At 37.5% G+C, this 24,234-nt stretch overlaps 1 long non-coding RNA gene across 1 annotated transcript; it reads left to right on the top strand.

The window, feature by feature from the left end:
- The first annotated feature begins 9,158 nt into the window (after positions 1–9,158).
- Positions 9,159–22,984, top strand: LOC115508914. The gene is made up of 5 exons (XR_003967163.2): positions 9,159–9,379; positions 10,684–10,807; positions 12,966–13,147; positions 16,824–16,909; positions 21,842–22,984. It is a non-coding gene; the product is annotated as an uncharacterized LOC115508914 (long non-coding RNA).
- The last annotated feature ends 1,250 nt before the right edge of the window (positions 22,985–24,234 follow it).

A 24,234-nucleotide genomic window follows, 5' to 3' on the forward strand; every position in this document is an offset into this window, starting at 1 on the left:
TGCTGGTGTGGCTTGCCAATGAGTAGAGTGCATTTTAATTTAGCTTGTAAGTTTTATCACCTGAAAAAGATTCTTCCCGATGAAACAATTGAAAAAGAAAGATGACCAGTATTTCTCTGTTTTTTGGAAGCACTTATGTCTTCCAATCATGATACCCAATGAATATGTTTTCCTTCCTATTTGAACTCAAGTATAGAGTTTAACTAGCAAGCTATTTCTTCATCACATGCTCTCCTTTCATATGTCCCACTCTTTTATTTTATTTATAGTTATATATCATAACTAAAATATAGTACATTTGTAATTAAAGCGTATTCTATTTACATTAAATTTTCTTAATGAGTCTTTATGGGTAAGAGGTTATTGTGGTAAAAATTGCCATAAGGACAGCATCTATGAATGGTATATGTTTTAATACTGTTTCTGCATTGATTCCGATTCTGACTGTCATAGCTCTGTCATCCCATTCTTCAGAAAAAGATGTTTAACAGAATATTTCAACACACTAAAATTGAGATAAAACCATGGAGGTTCTCTAAACTCAGATTGTCTGTAATATAAATCACACTGAGAAACCTACCATCTGGGCCCAAAAGATACTTGGTTGACTCAAATCTACTGCAATCCTTCCCCATTTCCTTTGCCAAACCTTCCCATTTTTATGGATAGCCAAAAAAGCATTAAATTCAGAGCCTTGACCAAAAACCATTCACTGTACCTATCAGCTAGATAGATCCAATTGTTTGCTTTAGGTGCTGATATGAAATAACATTTATACCCTACCATCCATTCTAAGATAAATAGCCAGTTAAAATTTTTAAGGTGAGTGAATTTTTCCCCCCAAATGCTGCATTATTTCAAATGTTATCACAGGAAGCTTGTAAGCTTTGTAAAGTTAATTTTAATAATAACCATATCTGTCATTGTTTATATTTAATTTTTCTTACTAGATTATAAACATTAAGGCTAATAAATATAAGACTAAGGGCATAACCTTCATGTGATAGATCCTCAATAAAAGCCAGTTCTTCAGAGAATGCAAGTTTTAGGACAATGCCTCGTTCCCTTAAATTGTCTCTTCTGCTTTATATGTGGACTTATAACAAAGAGCCAAGTTGGAATTTTTATGCTGCACTGTATTAAAATACTAATATGCTATCATATGGTTCAACCTAACAGCTTCCCTTTTGTAAAAATAAAGTAACTTGGGTAGTTATCTGCAGAACTGATCCTGACAACTACTTCAAAAATTCCAAATGCTAAGTTTGGTTTTATTTAGGGTGATTTTGAGGATTGGTGAAGACAAGATAAATTTGAAAATCTCCATTAAGTCTATATTTGTCTTTTAATGAAACTCCTCTAATTTCTTGTATAAATTAGAAGTATTTTCTATTTTTTTTAAAAGTTAGATCCATAGGGGCTTCTGGGTGGCTCAGCCAGTTAAGCATCTGACTTCGGCTCAGGTCACAATCTCATGGTTCACGAGTTCGAGCCCCTCATGGGGCTTAATGCTGTCAGCACAGAGCCTGCTTCAGATCCTCTGTCCCCTTCTGTCCCTGCCCCTCTACTGCTCGTGCACTCTCTCTCTCTCTCTCTCTCTCAAAAATAAGCATTAAAAAAAAAGTTTAAAAAAATTAAGATCAATAAGGTAATATAAGCAAGACTATTTTCCAAAAGTAGAGTTGATATTAGAGCTAATGGTTTAATTAGAAATGATTTGTTTAACTTATTTCTTATTTACAAAATACTTTTAAAATACCATTTCAGAGCATAAAAATGGGACAGATCAATATTTTAAAAGGAAATTTGTGGTTACCTAGAGGTATTTCTGTCTTGCATAGGGCGAAATCTTCATGCTTAAAAGTAATTATTACAATATTTTAAAATGCAGCTAATTTTATTAGCTTTTACTTTTCATTTAGAAAGCATCTAAGACAATTTTCTGATAGTCACTAAAAAGAAAACTATTAACAAGATTTTATTTTTTAATTCTACAGCTACCGCAGATGGATTATTTCTTATAATCTCCATTGCCGAAATAACAAAGCTGGAATTTAGCTTGATGGTAAAAGTTCTCCATGTTTATCATCCCATCTCTTCTTAATATGAATTCCAGCCAGGCTAGTCTTACTGTTCCCCAAATATCATACTATTCTTTTGTTCTCTTTTCATCTACCTAAATCCAACTTATTTTAAGAATTCTAAGAATTAAGAATTGACGAATTTAAATTCCACCATCTCTGTGAAAACAATACTTTCTTTATCTTATTTTTTTAAACTGTTCTAGCACTAATTACCTACTCCCATTATTTTGTCATTTCTTCAGTAAGGTTGCAACTCCAGGGTCAAGGTGGTATAGTAAGGTGCCATACACAAAGTAGATTAAAAAGTCTTGACCATCAGCTGAAGGATTCTGGCTTTATTTCTCCCAACTTAAAAACAAACTCCTCTTAATCTCTTGTGTTCCCAAAGCTACTGCCGTGTTTATTCTCCTACCGGCCCAAACTGCTCTTGTCAAGATCAACAAGAGCCTCCATATTGCTAAATCCAATGATCGATTTTCAGTCTTCACCCTACTTGACCTATATAGGCAGTATTGACACAGGTGATTTACTACCTCCCTTTTCAACCATCTTCACTATGCTTCCAGGACACCATCATTTCCTGTTTTCCTCCTCTCCTCACGAGCCATTCCTCCAAGCTTGTTCCCTGAGTCCTCTTTTCACACCCTCAGCCTCTAAACTGCAGTTCCCCAAAGCTCAGACCCTCAGACATCCATACTCACGTCTTAAGTGATTATCACCTAGTCACATGACTTTATTATCTATATTCTGATGACTAGCAAATTTATAACTTCAGATATGTTCAACTGCCTGTTCAAACATCTCCATTTGAATATCTAAAACACATATCAAACTTAGCAAGTCTAAAACAAAGCTAAGCTTCCCCACTACTGGCCACAAACAAAAACACCACCATCTTTCTCTTCTCAGTAATGGTGACTACATGCTTCAACTTGCCCAAATAAAAAATTTTGACTCCTTTTTCTTACACCTTAACATCTTATATTTTAGTAAATCTTGTCAAAATGTATCTGTAATCCAGTAATTCAATCACCTTCATCACCTCCAATGGGATCACCCTGCTTCAAACCCACCAGCACTTTCCTGGAATATTATAAATGACTTCACTTTTTCCCCATACTCATGACATACTTATGCCTTTTACTTAACTATTTTTAATTTTCCACTTCTCCCCATTAGCATATGACTTTTCTGAGGACGGGTGTTCTATTTTATTTACTGTGGTATTGTCAACCTCTTAGAACAATGCCTCTCTCAAATATTTTGCTGGATTAATTAATTAGTGAGTGCTGCAAAAAAACGGTGTCAAGTACTAATCCCATTCGAGGCAGGTAGGCTGCCCCGCAAATGATAAGGCAGCTGGGAAAAAAACTTTTCCTTAGTGATTTGGACAAGAGGCTGAGATATACTCTATTTGGCTATTAGAATGTCGATTTGCATAATGTTATAAAAATGCAACTCACTCATGCAGGCAGGCAAATAGTGACCGTATCTGCAGAGCTGAGTACCAGCCACACCATGTAGACCATAAGTCTTTCACTCACTGTGGGTCTTCCCATTCATTTTCTTGCTTTATGCTGGGGCCAGGTGTCAATTGCCATTTGCCATTGCACTTACACTATTATCTGTCTTGTAGTAGAGAATTATTTCTTTGGACTCATCTCTATTGGAAGTAGGGAAATGAAAAGATAAACCAAGAAAGCCATGTATTTTCAAAAGAAAGAGAGATTGTGCTTTTTGTGGAAGTCAAAAATATTCCTCTCTGTTTAATAGGCAAAATGTAACTATGTCAAAGAATGCAACATAAAAAAACCATTATGAAATAAACTATACCAAAAACCATTGCCAGTACATAGAAACGTATATGTGAGTGCCAGTATGAATAAAATCAGATTAATGAATTAATTTATTTCAACAGGACTTGATTGTAAATGAAAAATGTAAAAATAATAATGCTGTGAAATTCAGATGTATATGAAGTAAAAAAACTGCATCAAAGCCAAAAGAAATAAGCAGAAATTACATGCCAAAAAGAAATATGCTTTTGAAAGTAGAAGGCTAACTGGGAAAACTCTTATCTTCCTCAGTATATTGAGATGTAGTTGCGAACTTATAGAAAAATTTTTGAAGTTAATTTGTGACATTTTCTATTGAAGTTAAGAGCCCAGGTATCAACAGTACCACCTACTTAGTTATATTTGTTTGTGCTTTCAGAGAAAATCTAAGGTTACCAAGTGACTCAGAAACATACCTATGTCAGGTTCATTATTGATTAATTGTATTGAAAAAAAATCTTAAAGTTCAATATCGACTAATATTAACATTAGTAAGGTTATAATTAATAAGTATGATAACAATGCTATTGTCATGACCCATGGACTTACAAAATGCAAGTGAAATTGGTGTTATTTCAAAAGGACACAGAACTTAGGCCCACTCATTTCATTCCCTGGGAATGACTTTATGGTAAAATCTTAAAAGAGAATACATTTGGGACTCAGTCATTTCACAAACTGGATGTGTTCCATGGCTTAGACAAGTTAATGTTTTGCTTAATAAATTGAGTGTACCACATGGGAGTCGGCTGTTTTACAGGAGATTGGGTAGCATTGTACCTAGAAAGTTTGGGAACTATTGAAAGGAATTTAATTCTTCACCTCATTCAAGGGAAAATGACTCTGTTAGCTTAACTCCAAAGACTAGACTAAAGGTCGATGATCTTGATTGGCAGTTCAACCCATCTCATCAGCTCATCTTCTCTGCAAAGACTTTTAAGGCTGACTGTGTAAATATACAACTTAATCTGTTCATTCTTAAGATAATTGTGATTTGGGGAAACTTATTTGGCAAGGTGTATTCTGGGTCATTTTCTTGTTAAAAATTGTTTCCAGAGAAAAAAGCAGTGACAACTACATTCTCGAAATTATGAGGTTGAAGACTGAATTCTAGAAATTCTTTTCTGGTTTTAAATCTTACAAAAATTTAATAATACTATTTGTTTTACCTTTTCAATATTAATAGAGTGAAAATGAGGAGACACAAGTCGAAGTTATACGACTGCCATTTAATATGGTACCAGAACCTACATATGACAAAATTGGAAAACCTGAATTATACATATACATTAGGAATAATTGCCTTAAGATATAAAAATTATTATGCAGACATTTTGTCCATGTTCAAAAGTAACAATTATGATGCATTTGGGAGACTATAAAACTGAATGAAATCACATACCCCTTGTCTTTAAAAGATTCAAAGGTAAAATTGTACTGAGTAACACAGTGAAAAATCTGACATTATACATCTTAGTAAAAAAATAGTATCAAGATTCTTATTCCAAGAAAGAAAAATGTCCTGATTGAATTTATTTTCTCTGGGGGTGCCTGGATGGCTCAGGTGGTTAAGCGTCTGACTTAAGCTCAGGTCATGATCTCATGGTTCGTGGGTTCCAGCCCCACATCAGGCTCTGTGCTATCAGCACAGAACCTGCTTTGGATCCTCTGTCCCCACCCACTTTCTGCCCCTCTCTTGCACTCTTCCTCTCTCTCAAAAATAAACATTTTTTAAAAATCTTTAAAAATTTTTTTAAAATATATTTTCCCTTTATTTTTTATTTTCAAATTTAAAACATCAACAATATTTTTTTTAATTTAAATTTTATTTTTAACGTTTATTTATTTTTGAGAGACAGAGACAGAGCATGAGCTGGGGAGGGGCAGAGAGAGAGACAGACAGACAGACTGTGAAGCAGACTCTAGGCTCTGGGCTGTTAGCACAGAGCCCGACATGGGGCTCAAACCCACGAACTGTGAGATCATGACCTGAGCCAAAGTCAGACGCTTAACTGACTTAGCCACCCAGGTATCTCCAGTATTTTAAATATCTCCAATATCTCCAATATTTTAAATGTTTGCTATATTTAAAGGCTTATCCTACAGTAAAAATAAAGCTTGATTCTGTATCTGGCAGGGTTTTTTTGTTTTTGTTTTTTTGTTTTTTTTGGTTTTTTTTTTTGTAATTCTTCACCCTCTTTATAGCTTCTAGTCTCAGTAAGTACTTGATTTTTGACTATAGTTTTTCATAACTAAGCCAGTTGTGGTTTTTTGTTTTGGTTTGTTTTATTTGACAAGTCATTGGGTCAAAGCTCTGCTAGTAAAAGGAATAGATTCTCTTCTCTGAGACTACGTGAGACCAGTTTCAGAAGATAACTAATATTTGGAGAGGCAATATGTGCTTTTCCAAGGTAATTTGGGAGAAAAACAGTGACAGCCATCCCTGGCATAGAAAGAGAAAACTAGAACTAAGAACCCATCTTTTCTTTTCCTTGCCTCCTTCCATCTCATCCTCACCTCAGGACACTATCACTGGGAGAGAAAAAGTGATGGAAAAACATTTAGTTGAAGTCTGAGGGGCCCAGCATTTTTAAAACATACACATGCACAAGGGACATGGAGCTGGAGCCCTTTCTCAGAGACTACAAAATTTAAAATGGAAACTCTAAAGAAGTAATACATGGACAAGAATAAGAAAAAAATTTAAATAGACTAATGAAAAGGGTAGGACTCAAACAATTGGACATTTAGACATATTATTAAGTTACAGTCACATCGGTGTGGAATAGTAGATGCAAGAATATATAGATTAATGACAGAATAGCAAGCACAGAAACATTTTAATCCAGGACATACTAGAATAATGTTACAGTTTGATTTTTACTTTACAAGAGAAAGGTACAAATATTCTTTAGATAGTCCCAAGAATTGCTTAACAATGGGGATGGGGACAGTAGACTCCCATTCTTACTCTCTATACCAAAAGACACTTAAGATGAGTAATGGGTTTAAAGACATAAAAGAAGAAGTAGAAAATGTAAGTGAATATCTCAAGATGAGAAAAGATCCATTAAGAATAAAGCGAAAGGGAAAACCAGAATGGCTACATCCCATTACATAAAAATTTAAAACCAATATACCAGAAGTCATAAATAGAAAAAATACAAGCTGGAAAATTGTTGAACATGAACATTTGAGAAAAAAGTAATATCCTGAGTATATATAGGACTCTTAAAGTTTAGAAAAAACAAGATATTTTCCAAACTTCAGTTGGTTCCTGATTAATTCTATACAGAAGGTCACTTCATTCAGCTACCTTGATGAACATTACTCAAATAATTTAACTTGGAAGAACATCAGGAAATCACAGCACTCAAAGCTAGGCTTTCTATGGATGCTTTTTTTAGACTTGGGGGGGTGGGGATTAATGGCCACTATGTTAAGTTATGCCTTCTTTTCACATTTTCCAGACTCATATTAATTAAGACCAAGTTATACTGAGCAGAAATTTGAAACCTAATGGCCCATCTGTCTGCGTGATAGTGCATATTCCAAGTTTTTCCCCCTAAAGAGACTCTTAGCTAAGCTCTATAGTATTCCATCAGAAAATAGTTATTATTAGACTCTTAAATTTCTCCCCAAAATGTTGCTCCTACATTAGCTCAATATCCAATTGAGCCTGCTTTTTTTCCTAGATCCCTAGATTTCCTACCTGAACTTCAGGTTAGGTTATCTGGGATTGAACTCCCAGCTACTTAGTGTCTGTCAGCTATGCATTTGACTGAAGCACAGTATTTATTCATTTACTTATTTATTTGTTTATTTTAAGTTTATTTTGACAGAGACAGAGACAAAGCAAGTGGGGGAGTGGCAGAGAGAGAGAGAGAGCGCGCGCGAGAGAGAAAGAGAGAATCCCAAGCAGGCTCCATGTTGCCAGTGCAGAGCACAACACAGGGCTCGTACGCATGAAACCACAAGATCATGACGTGAGCTGAAACCAAGAGTCAGATGCTTGACTGACTGAATCACCCAGGCGCCCCTGAAACACACTATTTATAAAGAAACATTAAGAATTTGTTCTTTAGGGGCACCTGGGTGGCTTAGTCGGTTAAGCATCTACCTTTGGTTCAGGCCATGATCGCATGATTTGTGAGTTTGAGCCCCGAGTCGGGGTCTGTGCTGACAGCTCAGAGCCTGGAGCCTGCTTCAGATTCTGTGTCTCCCTCTCTCTCCCTCCCCTGCTCGTGCTCTGTCTCTCAAAAAATGAATAAACGTCCAAAAAAATTTATTTTTAAGATTTGCTCTTTATCACTTCCTCGGATCCTTTAAAATGTACCCCCAGAGTTAAGTCAGGCAAACACGTAGCAAAGACCACCTGTGCAATATTTTCCTTATATCTCCCTAGAATCTCTCTCCAGTTTGAAGCCAGTGGTCAGCATTGCAGGACACTCTACAAAACAGTTATATGAAATTCATCATTGTGTCAACTGTAAGAATGTTGTTGATTATGTTACACAATGGCCTGTTTATGTGGACTCTTAAGAGTTATTTCATTCTGGCTTTAGAATTGGAATATTTGTGCTTCTGCTGAACAGTTTATCTGCTACTATCTTATGGACACTGTGAATTGACTTTTTACATGTGCTGATAAAAAAACAAGAGCTAAATTTTTGCTCCATCCCAGACAACAGAGCACTTTGGTCTTCGTTATTTTTATTAGCCTCCTTCCCCTTCTTGGCCCCTTTTTCCTTCTCATCTACTTCAAACGATGTTCTCTGACTATATTTTGCCCTGCCCAGTAAGCCTTCTTATATCCTTTTTGGAACAAGGCAGTGTGATGGTCATAAGTGTTTCTTCAGACCATAGCAGTCTGTTGAGCAATAGGGGCACCCAGAGCAGCTCATAAAATATCCTGATAGCAAACTTCCACAGTCCTCTGCCCCTCTTCAGAAAAACAGGGCTGGGAGTCTCCTCCTGTTCTTTCCACATCGTTTCTTCCTGCTCCGCCAATGCTGTTTCCTCATTTTTTTTTTAAGATTACCAAACAATCAGGGGTGCCTAGGTGGCTCATTTGGTTAAGCGTCCGACTCTTGATTTCAGCTCAGGTCATGATCTCATGGTTCATGAGTTTGAGCCCCACGTCGGGCTCTGTGCCGACAGTGCAGAGCCTGCTTGGGATTCTCTCTCTCTCTCTGCCTCTCCCCCATTCACACTGTGTGCCTGTGTGTGTAAAAAAAAAAAAAGATTACCAACAATTCTAGTGGTATCAGTGCTGGTTCCTTCCCTAACTGACAATTTTGTTTCCTTTTCAGAGGTTACTGCTCTGAGGACCAGATGCCAGGCCAAAGACTCAAGCTGTTGGTACACATTTGCTCTAGGCACAGGGCAGTGACCACATCTGTGGACACTTGCTTTTTACCACCCACCATCATGATCCTGCTCTGAGACCATCTAGGCCCAGTGAGTGGCTTTATAAATTAGACCTTGAATCAGAGGCTCTTTCCTCATTAGAATGTGGTCTCAACGGCTCCCTTTTCCCTGTAATCCGGAGGATGTTGGATGATTCAAGAAAATTCCTGTTTCTTGTGACTTTAGTTTTCCTGGTCCTTTGTAAAAATTTGAGACACCGTAACATATGATGATGCTGGGAAGGAGAATAAAGGTAACCCCACCCTATACAGAGAGGGCTGGGAGAAATAGCAGGGTTATCTTTAGGTGTGTCTAACCCATAAATCCCCAATCTGTGATCTATGACAAAGTGAGCAGTGACCCTTAGCACAAAAGTGGATGGAAAGAAGGAGCATGGAACTCAGAGGCATTGTTAGGTAGACTGTTGGATACGAGGTTATCCTGAAACTAATGTAACATTGTATATCGACTACACTCAAACAAATAAGTGCAAAACAGCATATATTGTATGCTATATTTGTTTTTAAGCAAGAAAAACAATAAAACAACAAACATCTAATGTTGTGGGGGAAAAAAGGAAATTATATTTCCTCCTCCTCTTTATCCCCTTTTCTTCATTTCCTAAAAGCAGGCATTGTTACAGAGGCCTCTTCCATGCAAAGGTCGGATCAGGTCTCTCTGAGGAGATAATATTTCAGCTCTGAGACCTTCTCATACACAGCTAAGGAATTCTTTGAGGGAAGGTAATTGTTTGGGTGGGCTAATAGGAGAATCGGGTCATAATTAGTTATTTTCAGTTTTTGATTTTGTTCTAAGTAAAATGTCTATTTATTTCTTTTCTCTATATGTAACTTAAAGGCTTATCTTTTTCTTGGCAACCTTCAGGCATTCTTTGTAAAATGAAGATGATAACCACTTGTCTAATGTTGCAAATACTCCCCCCCTGTTGTCATTTGTCTTCTATTTTGACTGAAGATCTTTTTTTTTTTTTTTTTTTTTACATAAAAATGCTTGAGGTCAAAATTTATTAGTCATTTTGATGACTCTCTTTCCCTCACACCATGATGCATTTGGGACACCTGTGAAAGGGAGAGAAAAGGGTGGAAATTTGGGTAAGAGGAGCTTCCGTGTGCATGAAACTCCGAGAAAGTCTCAGCAGGCCGTGAGATGCCCCAGAGAAAAGATTATCCAGTCAGAGGAGTCCTGCATCAGAGAGGGACAGCCTGGGTAATTGGCCGCTGCCCTGCTTCTTGTTGGCTGGGTGTAGCCGAGGAATATCCAGACCTCGAGCTGAACAGTGAGGCAGATGCCATAGCGTGGTATCCACAGACTGCCTGTTACGTTCTTCACATCAGGTTCTCTGCACGGGAGATGTGAACAGGGCATGCGCACAACCGTCACAATCTGCCCTGCTGTGGCGCACAAATCCACGTCCACACTTTTGTCCTACATGCTTTCCATGGGCCGCTTTTTCTGAAGGTAAATTTTATTTTCATTTCTTTATATTGAAAAACAATATTTATTTTTTTTTAAGTTTATTTTGAGAGAGAGAGACAGAGAGAGAGAGAGAGACCGAGAGACCACAAGTTGGAGAGGCACAGAGAGAGAAGGAGAGGGATAGAATCCCAACCAGGTTCCACGCTGTCAGTGCAAAGCCCGATGCGGGGCTCAAACTCAGGAACCGTGAGATCATGACCTGAGCCAAAACCAAGAGTCGGACGCTTAACCAAATGAGCCACTCAGGTGCCCCTCTGAAGGTAAATTTTAAAAAGCGAGGTCAATAAGACAGGCTACAGTCCCTGTGTGCGCAGTTAGCCTCCAGGACACAACTGATGGTCCTATCTCTGTCCTCCACTATCAATTCTAAACTCCCTTTGCCCTTATCTGTGCAACTTTTGCTGGCTTACCTAGAGTTGTGGTTGATCCACACTCTCCTTCTGGATGGGTCACTGAGCTGTTGGTAATCATACTCATTAGGCAGAGGTTGATGCACTCATTCATTTACAGTCCCAGGAGGACAACGGAGTAGTGACCACAACCCAAGTGGATTACCTCAGTTCCACACATATTCTTTCCATTTGTCATTGTGTAAGAGCAGCCCTTCCTTCCTTCTAGTGCTGATCAGGAGCATTTACTGCTTCCAAAATGGTGACTTTTTGTCTTGCATGCTGGACCTCACAGTTGAGTTTTTTGTATTGAGAGCTGAGCTCACCTCCACAGCTGCCGCAAAGAATGATGAGGGAAGTATTTGCATTCAATAATAAATAATAATAAAGGGGCACCTGGGAGGCTCAGTCAGTTGAGCATCAGACTCTCAGTTTCAGCTCAGGTCATGATCCCACGTTTCGTGAGTTCGAGCCCCACATCGGGCTCTCGGTTGACAGCTCGGAGCCTGCTTCGGTTTCTCTCTCCCTCTCTCTCTGCCCCTCCCCCGCTTGTGCTGTCTCTGTCTCTCTCAAAATGAGTAAATAAACTTAAAAAAAAAGTTTATCTAAAGGTAATAATAATAATAATAATAAAGAAACCCAGAAATTTACAATTAAATTCATGTACTACATCAAGAGACCAGAAGAAAAAACTGGGAATAGAGTCATTTGTATATATGAGAATTCATAATAATAGTGAACATAGAATTTTAACTAAACGAGGAAAGGAGGGGGACATGCAATTTGGTTTTTTTCTAATCTCTGATACAGAGAAAATAGCTTAAACATAAACAAAGGAGGAAAGCAAAATGCATATGATGGTAATATTTATGAAAAAGAAATATTTCTCTTGGTCAAAAGAAATGTCATAAATAAATTAAATGGCAAATTGAAAGAAAATACTTTAAAAACTAATAGATCTACTTTTACTATCCTTATATAAAGAAGTCTTACAATTTTTTTAAAAAGCAAGATTCTCTCCAATTTATGGCTGGTTTATGGTTTATAATTCCATCTACTACATCACTTCATTCCATTACCTTGGGCTACGTTACATAAATAGTTTAACTTGGAAGGTACGTCAGGAAGCAACATTGCTCAGAGCTGGTCATTTGATGGGAGCTTTATTGAGTTTTTCATTTTTCCATTGTTTTTTTTAATGTGAGTGGTGGGCTTCTGTTATGCCTTCCTTAAACATTTCATGGTACAAAATTATTGACTCTGTGTTGTATGGAGCAGAAATGTGGGTCCTCGATAGTCCATCTGTCTGTGATTAAGAGCAAATTCCAAGCCTCTCCCCCCACCCCACCCCACCCCTGCCACACCCCAACCGCAGGGGCATCTTACTGCCCAGGAGCTGGTGGTGGTGTGGAGCTCTGATGGTTCTTCCAGTTTTCAATATGGGGAGAAAATGTTTCCCTCACCCTAGGTCCCCTGTCAGCTTGGGTTTACGTTGGAACTTGAAATCAAACAACCAAAATAGCTGTAGTCCAGATTTTGCCAGAGGGAGTTTTACATTGTCATATTTTTTTTCTGCTAACTGTAATTTTTAGTCTTACTATTTCCATCCCATTTTATATTACTCCTCTTTATTGTTGTGATTTATTTTTCTAAAATGTTGCAATCATCCAGTGTTTATTTTTCTACCAATTTAAACCTTATATCCCCTGCTTTTACCATTCCAGTAGTTATCTTTAATTCTTTTTTTTCAGAGTTCTAATATTATCCAATGGGGTACATGTCAAAAGAAACAGGCATATTATTGGAACAAAATTGCAAGGGTCCATCACTTCCCGCATGAAGCATGTGTACGCTTCTTTTTTGGCAAGGTGCTAGCCTTGAAAATACCAATGGAGTTATAAGGGGAGATGAGAAAGAAGACACCAGAGGATTGGTAAGCCTCTCTCTCAGCATTCTGGTCATCTTTAAAATGCCAGGGGAGATATGTGGAGATAACAGAAATAGGAATGTATACTGGCGCCAGCCCGTGTCCTCTACTTTCCTCTTTCAAGGTCAACTGCCTTACTATAATTCTTTTTCTGTGTTTGTTTTTGAATAGGAAATAAACTCTGATGGTTCAAAAATCAAAAAATATTAAAGGCAGAGAGTGAAAACTTTTGTTTTTCCTCCACAGTTCTTCATCTACCTAATTCTGGTGACAACTACTTGTAGCTTGTACTTAACTAGCTTTTCATGTATTCTTACAAAGTTCCTTTATATAGTACAAAGAAATGGGTAGGGAAATCCCTATCAATACATAATTTCCCCCGTTCTTTGTTACCATAGTGTTATACGGCATCAGTGTCCCAACATCAATCCGCAGCCCCTCACTGATTCTCACTGGTATTGATCCACCATTCCCTTCTTAATTAGTTCCAAACAATTACTATTACAAATAATACAGTGAATTGCTTTACGTATACATCATTTTCCACCAATATGAATATGTGTGTAAGTTCCCAGATGAGGAATTACTGGGCCATAAGGTATATGCATTTTTAATTTGGTATTTCAGCACGGTTATTCTCCTTAGGGACCCCAGCAATTTATATTCCTGACTAGCAAAGCAGTAGCGCTTATCTCCTACAACCCCACACCCTCAACAGTGTATCCACTTGCATCCTGCCATATATTTAAAAGCAATTCATACTTCCGTTTCTGTGAACACTCTGCTTATACTGTCTGTCCATTTATCTGTTATTGGTCTTTTTCTTATCAACTCTGAAGAATTCTTTACATGTTTGGGAGATTAGCCCTGTGTCTATGATATAAGATACACATACTTTTTCTCAGTCTGTCTTTTGCTTTGTTTATGGTGTTTGCTTTGTAGAAGTTTTCTATACACAGAGAGATTTTGTCAATCTTTTCTTTTATGACTTCTGGGTTTTGAATAGTTTTTGCATAGTTAGAGATTTCCTCACTCCAAAGTAATAAAAGAAATCACTTGTGTTTTTTTTTTTCCTATACCTTATGATGTGAGGTAGGGATCCAACTTAATTCTGTTTCAAATGACTACCTATTGCCAATACAATTTATTAAAGAGTCCACCTTTTCCATCATTGACTTTACATACAACCTATAGCACATACTAAATTAATTCATTTGTATGGGACAATTTATGTACTTTTTACTCTGAATCAACAGGTTGTCAAGCAACAGCCTCCCACAGTTCTAATTACAGAGGTTTTTCTCATATGTTATATTATTTCATAATGCTATAAGTCGGTTTTATGTCTAGTGAAAGTACCCTATTGCTCTTTTTTTAATCAGAGATTTTTTTTAGCTATTCTTGTTTGTTTGTTTGTTTGTTTGTTTGTTTTTCCAAGTGAAATTCAGAATCAGCTTATATGTCCCCCCCCAAAAAAAAACCCCTATTAGTATCTATATTGGAATCAGATTAACTTCATAAATTAATTTAGGATAAATGAGATCCTTTGGTTATGGTTTGGGTCCAAAAGTATTATGTGTCTTTCCATTTGTATAAGTTGTCTTTTATATTAGTTAGTGGCACATTAAAGTCTTTATTCATATAAGACTTGCTCTGTTCCAGTTAAGTTCATTCTTGGATGTTTTCTCTTTTTGACTGCTATTCAAAGTAGGATCTTTTCTATCGTAGTAGCTTCTAATAATTGCTTGTATATGGAGATGTCTCTATATTAAATCTACATCCGCTCTATCTTAGGGAATTTTTTATTACTCATTTGAAACACTTGGGCTGATTCTTTAGGGTTTTCAGGTATACAACCATATCATCTTTAAATATTGATAGTTCAACCTCCTCCTTTATTATTTTCTACCTTTATTACCTTATGTTGATGTCTATTTCTTGTTGTTTCTATGTTTTCTTGTCATGGTCCTTCAAGTAAGATATTCCTGATTTAGTCAGAGTGCCTCTAGTGTTCCACAAGGCTGGCTGGATATGTCATATTAAGAAGTAGCCATCTGGGGCGCCTGGGTGGCGCAGTCGGTTAAGCGTCCGACTTCAGCCAGGTCACGATCTCGCGGTCCGTGAGTTCGAGCCCCGCGTCGGGCTCTGGGCTGATGGCTCAGAACCTGGAGCCTGCTTCCGATTCTGTGTCTCCCTCTCTCTCTGCCCCTCCCCCGTTCATGCTCTGTCTCTCTCTGTCCCAAAAAATAAATAAATGTTGAAAAAAAATTTAAAAAAAAAAAAGAAGTAGCCATCTAATGTGCATTTTTAGAGTATTTTGGAGGTCAAAACTGGAATTGAAAATTTTATCAAATGACTCTTTAGCTTCCGTGGAGATGATCATCTCATTTTTCTTCTCAGGTCAATTAACATATTGACATAATAGATTTTATAATATTTAAAATATAAAAATATAACATTAAATATCTTATTTTATTTTTAATGTTTATTTATTTATTTATTTTTTTTTTCAACGTTTATTTATTTTTGGGACAGAGAGAGACAGAGCATGAACGGGGGAGGGGCAGAGAGAGAGGGAGACACAGAATCGGAAACAGGCTCCAGGCTCCGAGCCATCAGCCCAGAGCCCGACGCGGGGCTCGAACTCCCGGACCGTGAGATCGTGACCTGGCTGAAGTCGGACGCTTAACCGACTGCGCCACCCAGGCGCCCCTAATGTTTATTTATTTTTGAGGGAGAGAGAGAGCACACAGTGGGAGAGGTGCAGAGAGAGGGGGTGGATCTGAAGCAGGCTCTGCGCTGACAGCAGAATCCAATGTGGGCCTCGAACCTACGAACCATGAGATCATGACCTGAGTCCAAGTCAGACACTCAACGAACTGAGCCACTCAGGCACCCCTAAATATCAAATATTTTAAAATATTGAAGATGTATTTTCATCTTTTCATATGCTTACTTCTCATTTGTATTTCTTCTTTGGAGACTGGTCTGTTCAAGTCCTTTGACGACTTTGAATTGTGCTGTTTGGCTTTTTTGTTGTTACGTTGTAGGGGTGCTTTACAAATTTGGGGTATTAACCCCTATGGCATATAATTTGCAAATGTCTTCTCCCATTCTGCAGGTTATCTTTTCATCCTTTAGACAGTGTCTTTTGGTGCACAAAGGTTCTTAATTTTGATGAAGTCCATTTTTATCTATATTTCAAAGAGTTTATAATTTTAGATTTAAGTTCAGGTCTTTGATACATTGTGTGATCATTTTTATTTTCATGATATTTCTGATTTACAGCAATTGAAAACAAATCAATGACTGCTATATGTCTCCAAGGCTTTCCTGTTTAAAAAGAAATATCTATTGTATTTATCAAATCCGTGTCTCACCATTTTATGTTGAGTTTTGGGAGCGGGGCAAGTTACTCACAGTTTCAGTGTGTGTCTCCATATCAGAAGAAGCCACATCCAAAGAGAAGATCATAAGAAGTATTTTAAGTGTGTTGCCATGTTTGAATGAGAATTTGGAGTCTTGAAAGGGGGTTAGTGTATTCTGCAGGTGGAAAGAACATAAATAATCAGGACCAGAGTGTAGACTGTGGTAGGTCGATTGCATTAATGGCTCCATTAATAACTACCCCATATTCATAGTCTGCCCTGTAATCTTATATTCTTCTCCCACTCCAATTTAGGACTCAGCCAGTTTCCTTGCTTTGACTAATGGGACATCAGCAAATGTGTCACAAAGAATGGCTTGAAAGAAGGTGCACATTGTCTGGTAATCTCTTGCATGATTGAGTTATAGTCTCTTTTGTGTTTCTGCCATGCTATGAGAATGTGTCCATGCCACCCTAATTAAATGAGATAAACTCAGAGGAAACTAAGTTTTCTTAGTTTCTCCCATCTCATTTTTTATTTTTAGGCACTTGGCATTTCTTAACAAAATAGACTTTATAGGCTTGTGAGTCACTCTGATGCACTTTGTGGACATGACAGATCTGAGCTCTTTTAACAAAGACCTTATGCATCTAATCTATGATTATCATCTATCAAGATGTGGCATCAATGTACATTGCTATGTCTCACTAGAAATTCCATGGACAATCAATAAAGAGCTCTTCTCTTTCAATGACCCTGATTTCTTGGCTTGGCCTGGGAGCTCATGATGTCAACATTCAACCTCTGAACACAAAGAGAAAGCAATTTTAATTACTCATTTTAATTTTCCAATGATTTTCAGAGATGAGCTATCAACACAAATAAATTAGGGCATAATTCTATTTACCTTTGAAACGTGTTTGTTCTTCTTCAGGTTTGTCTAAGATAGCCCTATGTTACACATTCACCTGAAATAAGACCCCTGAACTTCATTATCTTTATCCATGGCAGACCTTTGAACACTTTGCACTGATACAGACATTACCAAGCGTTAGTATACATGCCAGTTAACATTTTACTAATACTACTGCTGTAACCAATACGATTTGTTTTAGAAGCTTGCCACAAACTTACATACACAAAAATTTGGCACATGGCAGTGAAAATTCCTGAGACGGCACAGCTACCCTGCTTGCTGCCCTAGTAAGAGACAGCTTTTGCCACCAGAAAAAAAGTTCAAAACTAAACTCTTGACTTAGAAGCATTCTGTGCCCAACCTTCTCAAACTCAGTAAATGGATCAAAAATGTACCCAGGAACTAAGGTTATAACTCTGGAAGTCATCTTGATTCCTCCTTTCCCCACATTTTCAATCAGCAAACCCTATCAGTTCTGTGTACAAAATATTTCTCAAAGGCAAACACTTCTATTTCTTCTTTCCTGTCACATTCCTAAACAGTTGCTCTTCTTTGCTCTGCATTAATCTCATGCCTTTTTAACCATTCTTCATATTTTAGTGAGCTTGCTATTTCTAAGAATTTTTATTTTGACACTAATTTCAGATTTGCAAAGTTTTAAATATAGTGCAACTGTTCCCATATACTCAAATTTACGAAATGTTAATATTTTACCACACTTGCTTTATCATTTCTGTCCATATAGCCATTCATCTCTCTATCTATACAATTGATTTTCTTTTTTGTTGTATGTTTATTTATTTTTGAGAGAGACTGAGACAGAGTGTGAGCAGGGGAGGGGCAGAGAGAAAGGGAGACACAGATTCCGAAGCAGGCTCCAGGCTCTGAGCTGTCAGCACAGAGCCCGATGCGGGGCTCAAACTCACAAACCGTGGGATCATGACCCGAGTCGAAGTTGGATGCTTAACCAACTGAGCCACCCAGGCGCCCCAATGCAATTTATTTTCTAAAAGAGCTGGGAATTCCAGTCCCATATCACACATTGCATTTGGTTGTAATGTCATTTAAGTCTCTTTAAATCTAGAGTTACTCAGTCTGTATCTCCATGAGTTTGATAGTTTTGAAGAGTAAGGCCAATTAGTTTGTAGAATGTCTCTAAGTTTTATATTGTCAGATTTAGATTCAGGATGTGCATTTTCAGCAGGAATATCACAGATATGGCGGTTCTTATTGGCACATCATATCAGGAGGCACATGTATCAGTTTGTCCCATTACTGGTGATGGTAACTTTGATCATTTGGTCAAAGTGGTGTTTTCCAGGTATCTTCACAGTAAAGTGTTTTCTCCTATGCCAGTACTAAGATATGGTGATCAAATAGATATCTCAAATAGATATTTGCACACCCATGTTCATTGCCCCATCACTTATAATAGCCAAGAGGTGGAAGCAACCTAAATGTCCATTAATAGATGAATGGATAAAGAAAATGTGATATAGACATACAATTAAATATTATACCACCATAAATAGGAAGGAAATCCTGTCACAAGCTATAATATGGTTGAACCTCAAAGACATTATGCTAAGTGAAATAAGCCAGTCATAGAAGGACAGCTACTGTATGATTTCCCTCATATAAAGTATCTAAAGTAAGTAGTCAAAGTCATAGAAACAGAAAGTCGAAAGATGGTTGCCAAGGGCTGGGGAAAGGGGGAGGATAAATTAGTGTTTAATGGGTATATACAATGTATATTACTGTATAATGGGTTCAATTTTGCAAGATGAAAAAGTTCTAGAGACCTGTTGCACAACAATGTGAATGTATTTAACATTCGTATGTATACTTAAATATGGTTTAAATGATAAATTTAATGTTATTTTATTTATTTATTTTTACTGGAGTAAAAAAAAGATGGCCAGAACATTATGGGGAAAAAGTGTTTAACCTCAGTGGTAATCAAAGAAATATTGATTAGAACTAGTACCAGGAATGAATATTACTATTTTTGTCATCTTTACCAAACTGTCTTTGCATAAGTTAGGATGAAAATTGATATTACCTTCTTGAAAGCAGTTTGGCAATAAACCTATGAAACATGGGGAGTGGGGAAGGATATGATGAAGTCCTAACTTCTAGTCCCTCAGAACGTGAACTAATTTGGAAATAGAGTTACTGTAGATGTAATTAGTTAAAATGTCATACTGGGACAGGGTGAGTCCTCAATCCAATTTGACTGCTGTCTTTTTAAGAAGAGGAGAAAGACACAGAGACACAGACACGAAAGGGGAGAATGCCATGTGATCACAGAGGCAGAGGCTGAAGGTCTGCCACTGCAAGGCAAGGAATGCCAAGGATTGCCATCAAACCACCAGAAATGAGGAAGAAAAAAGGAAAGATTCTCCCCTGAGGTTGCCCTGCTTATGCATTGATTCCAGATTACTAGCTTCTAGGACTATGAGGCCACCCAGATTATGGTACTTTACTGCAGCAGCCATAGGAAACTAACATAGTAATTATTACATTGTAGGGAGATACTTTGAGGCTATGTAAATATCCTATTTTATTATAGAGACAGAGGATGTATACTTACACATATACATCTGTCTATACATATATTTTTTATATTTTATATTTATATTTTATATATATATATATTTTAACATTTATTAATTTTTGAGAGACAGAGAGAGGCAGAGCATGAGCAGGGGAGGGAGAGAGAGATACAGGAGAGAGAGAGACATAATTTTTGAGAGACAGAGAGCAGGAGAACATGAGAGAGAGAGATACAGAATCTGAAGCAGGCTTCAGGCTCTGAGCTGTTTGTTAGCACAGAGCCCGATGTGGGGCTCAAACTCACGAACTGCAAGACCATGACCCAAGGTGAAGTTGGACCTGCAACCAACTGAGCCACCCAGGCATCCCATACATCTATATATTTTATAGCTCTGTCTCTGTCCATTGGATGACTTAGAAGCAATGACACCCTAGAATATCTAGCTCCCAGATCTTGGTTTCCATATAATTACATATGATTCTTGTGTGAAACAGTTATTTCTGTGGTGGTTGCAAAATGATTTCATCATATCGTTTGCATCAGTTGGCATTCTACCATAAGGAAGCACTTTTCATTCATTCATTCATTCATTCATACATTCATTTGTATCACTATAGTTTCAGGGATCTTATTTAATCTAGAGATTATAATACATTACTATATTTTGTTAATCAAATTGTCCCATATCTGGCCACTGTGAGCTGAGCCCCTTCTAGCTGGCTCTTGAATTCTTTTGATAAATTTCCATTATTCTTTTTCCTACCTTCTGGTGCAAGAAGACGTTCTGGGCTCATCAGTGCCTTCTATTCCGCAGCCCTGACATTAGCGGTTTCCTCAAGGAGACTTGGCTCCTAGAAACCAAAATTTGAGTGCTAGGGTTTGTGAGGTATTATTGCTCTTAGGTCCTCTCAGTGGATAGAACTAGGAGATGTATTATATTATTCTCTTAGACCAGCTTGTCTCAATATTTTCTCATTATTTTACCACTTCATTTGCTTTAGGAATACACATGGAACCCCAAATTTAGGTAATAAGAAGAAGTTTATTGTAGAAACATAATAAAAATTTAAACATAATATTTATCAAATTAGTAGTATAAGCCCACAGTACATTACTGGAAATTCTGAAGACCATGTATATTTTGGTATTCAGTTGTATTCAGATTTTATAAATGTAATCAATATATGTTCCTTATGTTATGTAACATACTCAGTAGGGTAAAGACAGTATCATGTAATGAAATGTTAATGTTTCTATAGCAAAGCATCACACCAAGTGGGATCAAGAAAGATAAAATAAGTCTCCTTTTTGTTCGGGTCATATTCTACCATTAGATTGATTTGCTATGAATTTTCAAGGAAATTGAAATCTTTGGATTTGGGAATTGCAGATAAGGGATTGTGAACCGATAATCATATATTTTTCGACCAGAATTTAATGCAATATTTCTCTAAAATTTATCTAGTTCTATTATTATATCCAGTCTGTTTCTTTGTAGTAGTAGTTGTTGTTGTTTTTATTTCCAGTTGAAAGTTCTAACTCACAATGTAGGTCATTGGGGATGATAGAACTACTTATTTGTGTAATTTTGTCCTCCATTGTTATATACACTTCTATTAGTCCATAATCACTAATCATATGTTTTGCCCAGTCCACATTTGTGGCAAAACAATGCTCACGTTTCCCACACCATTTCCTCCTCCTAAGTACACAGGAAGACAGCATCCACAGCAATACCTTTTGGAGACCATAGCATTACCAGATAATAGAGTATAGATGAAAGTGAGGGAAGCGGTTTTAAAGCCCAGCTCTGAAAAATATCTCATGTGACCCTTCAGCTCTCATTTCCTTTCCCATAGAAATCCTGGATACCACGTGTTCCAGATCATATAGCATACAAGATGGAGAAAGACTGACCTCATTGCACTGGACTATGATATGAGTGAACGGCACTTTTATTGTGTTAAGCTACTGTGATCTCAGGGATATTTTTGTCACATCAACACAGCTCACAAAATAATCTTTCCCCAAATGAAAATCCATCCTCTCATCGCATTGAGTTTTCAGTATAGAGCAAAAAACTCATCAAGAAATTCTCCTTTGTGTATGAATCTCATGTTTATCACAAGCTGACTTACAGGTTGTGTGTCAATGATTTCATCCCACTGCAAACTGAAATGTCATCTAATAAGTTCAGATGATAGTAACTGCCTTTTAACAATTTATAGCAATGATGTGGTGCAAAATTCAGCAGCATCCCTTGCTTGATCAAGATATCCTGCTGGTAGCTCATGTAGCTTTCTTTTCTCACCTCAAGTTTCCATAGCATCTCTCAGCTTCCCTGCCCCAGGGTTTTCTCCAGAGCCCCAGGATCTTGTTCTGCCCACTCACAGCCAAAGCCCAGAAATGCAGGGGAGTTGATGCCCCCCTGGAGCAAGTCAGCTGCAGGATGATGAGTCTGTGGATGAAAGTCTAAAACTCTTATCACTTTGAAGGAAAATTTTGAGGTGTATTCTATATAGTTCATTAGATGACGCCCCAGGAGAACAGAGTTCTTCTTTCCAGAATAATAGCCAGATCAACGACATACTCTTTGTTGGTTTTCCTTCAAAACCTCCTAACCTCAATCTTTCTGCTTCCATGGTCTGGCTTCCTGGGATCATCCCCAAATATATGACCTGTTTTGGGGGAAACCAACTAATTCAGTATTTCTGTTGTATTGCTGCCTTTTGTGAATTTGTTCTACATGAGCGATCAATTTGATTCCCAGTTGATTAGAAAAGAATTACATATTGTTTGAAAGTGGTGCAAAAGCAGACAACACACTAGTTACTGAGGTGGCACTAGTGAACAGATTTCTGATTCAATAAAATCCACTTTTAAGATCATAGGACACATAGATTTATATTCTATATTTGTAATGGAGCTCTAATCAGTCTTTATTAATATATTTTTTTAACATTTATTTGAGAGAGGGAGAGAGATACAATGCATGAGGGGCAGAGAGAGAGGGAGATAGAGAATCCAAAGCAGGCTCTGAGAAGAGCCCTACATGGGGCTGGAACTCACGTACTGTGATATCATGACCTGAGCTGAAATCAAGAGCCAGATGCTTGACTGACTGAACCACTCAGGCGCCCCATTATTATTTTGAATCGAAGGGAAATCTCCAGTCCATGATGGAGATCTGACCTCTCTAAAAGGAAAGCAAGTGGAGAGGAAGCAGGATTGGGCAAGGAGGTCATCCAACTGCAACGCAAACCTGAGGGTCTCAGCCAACCTACCATGAAATTCCAGAGTAAAGATTTCCCAATAGAGGAGTCCTAGGCCCTGGTGCTGATACCATGTTCAGCCATGGCTGGAGGGTGGCTGCCCGGGAAAACTGTTCCTCTGTTCAAAGGCCAAGGCAGATCCTGAAGGTGCTAATAGCTGGGAGCTGGGAGTTGACTGCCCTTTTTGCAGCTGAATGGCAAATTCTTTCCTGAAGGAAGATCCAAGCAGCACCTCCCCATGGCCGCCCCAGTTTTACAAATATAAACACCAGTATGAAAACTACGTGGTTAATTACTTAAGATGAACTTCATGTAAAGTGAGATGATCTGACCACAGATGAGATGATCTGTGAGCCTACCTATAGCACTGGATTAAAATGTCTGCATCATTTCTTTATCCAGTTAATTTTAAAACTGTTGTAAAAGTGTAAACCAGCCCATGACAGTTTTTTGTACATGTGAAAGAACTTTATTCAGTTTTCATGATTATTGTGTAAGGAAGACTGATATAGATGTTCTGTGCTGTCCTGGACCATGTTAATTACACTTCTGATGTTTGGTTAATTACTTAAGATGACCTGCACTCTATTAACTGAATGTAAAGTGGGATGATCTGACCATAGGAACCCTTGTGGGTTAAAAATGTAAGATTTATTAATAAAGTAGTGAGATGTCTACAAAAATCATAATATTATATTTTAATTCTGTGAAATGTGTATAAATTAGATTCTCGCAAATACCCAACTTTATATACTTTATCCTTCTGCTAGCTACTGGAGGAATAGCTGTCACACAAACTTGAGCTGACCTGGGAACATTCAGGTGATACACTGAGGACCAGTTTTCTCATCAAATTTCCCAACTATACTGACTACCGAGATCCAGATGACTTACCAATTGTATCCTCAGTTCAGACCTCTACTTTGACCTTCAAATTCATAGATTCAACTGCCTATTTTGCTTGGCTTTCTAAAGGTACT

Source organism: Lynx canadensis, chromosome A2, assembly GCF_007474595.2.
Source record: "Lynx canadensis isolate LIC74 chromosome A2, mLynCan4.pri.v2, whole genome shotgun sequence".
Taxonomy (NCBI): Eukaryota; Metazoa; Chordata; class Mammalia; order Carnivora; family Felidae; genus Lynx; species Lynx canadensis.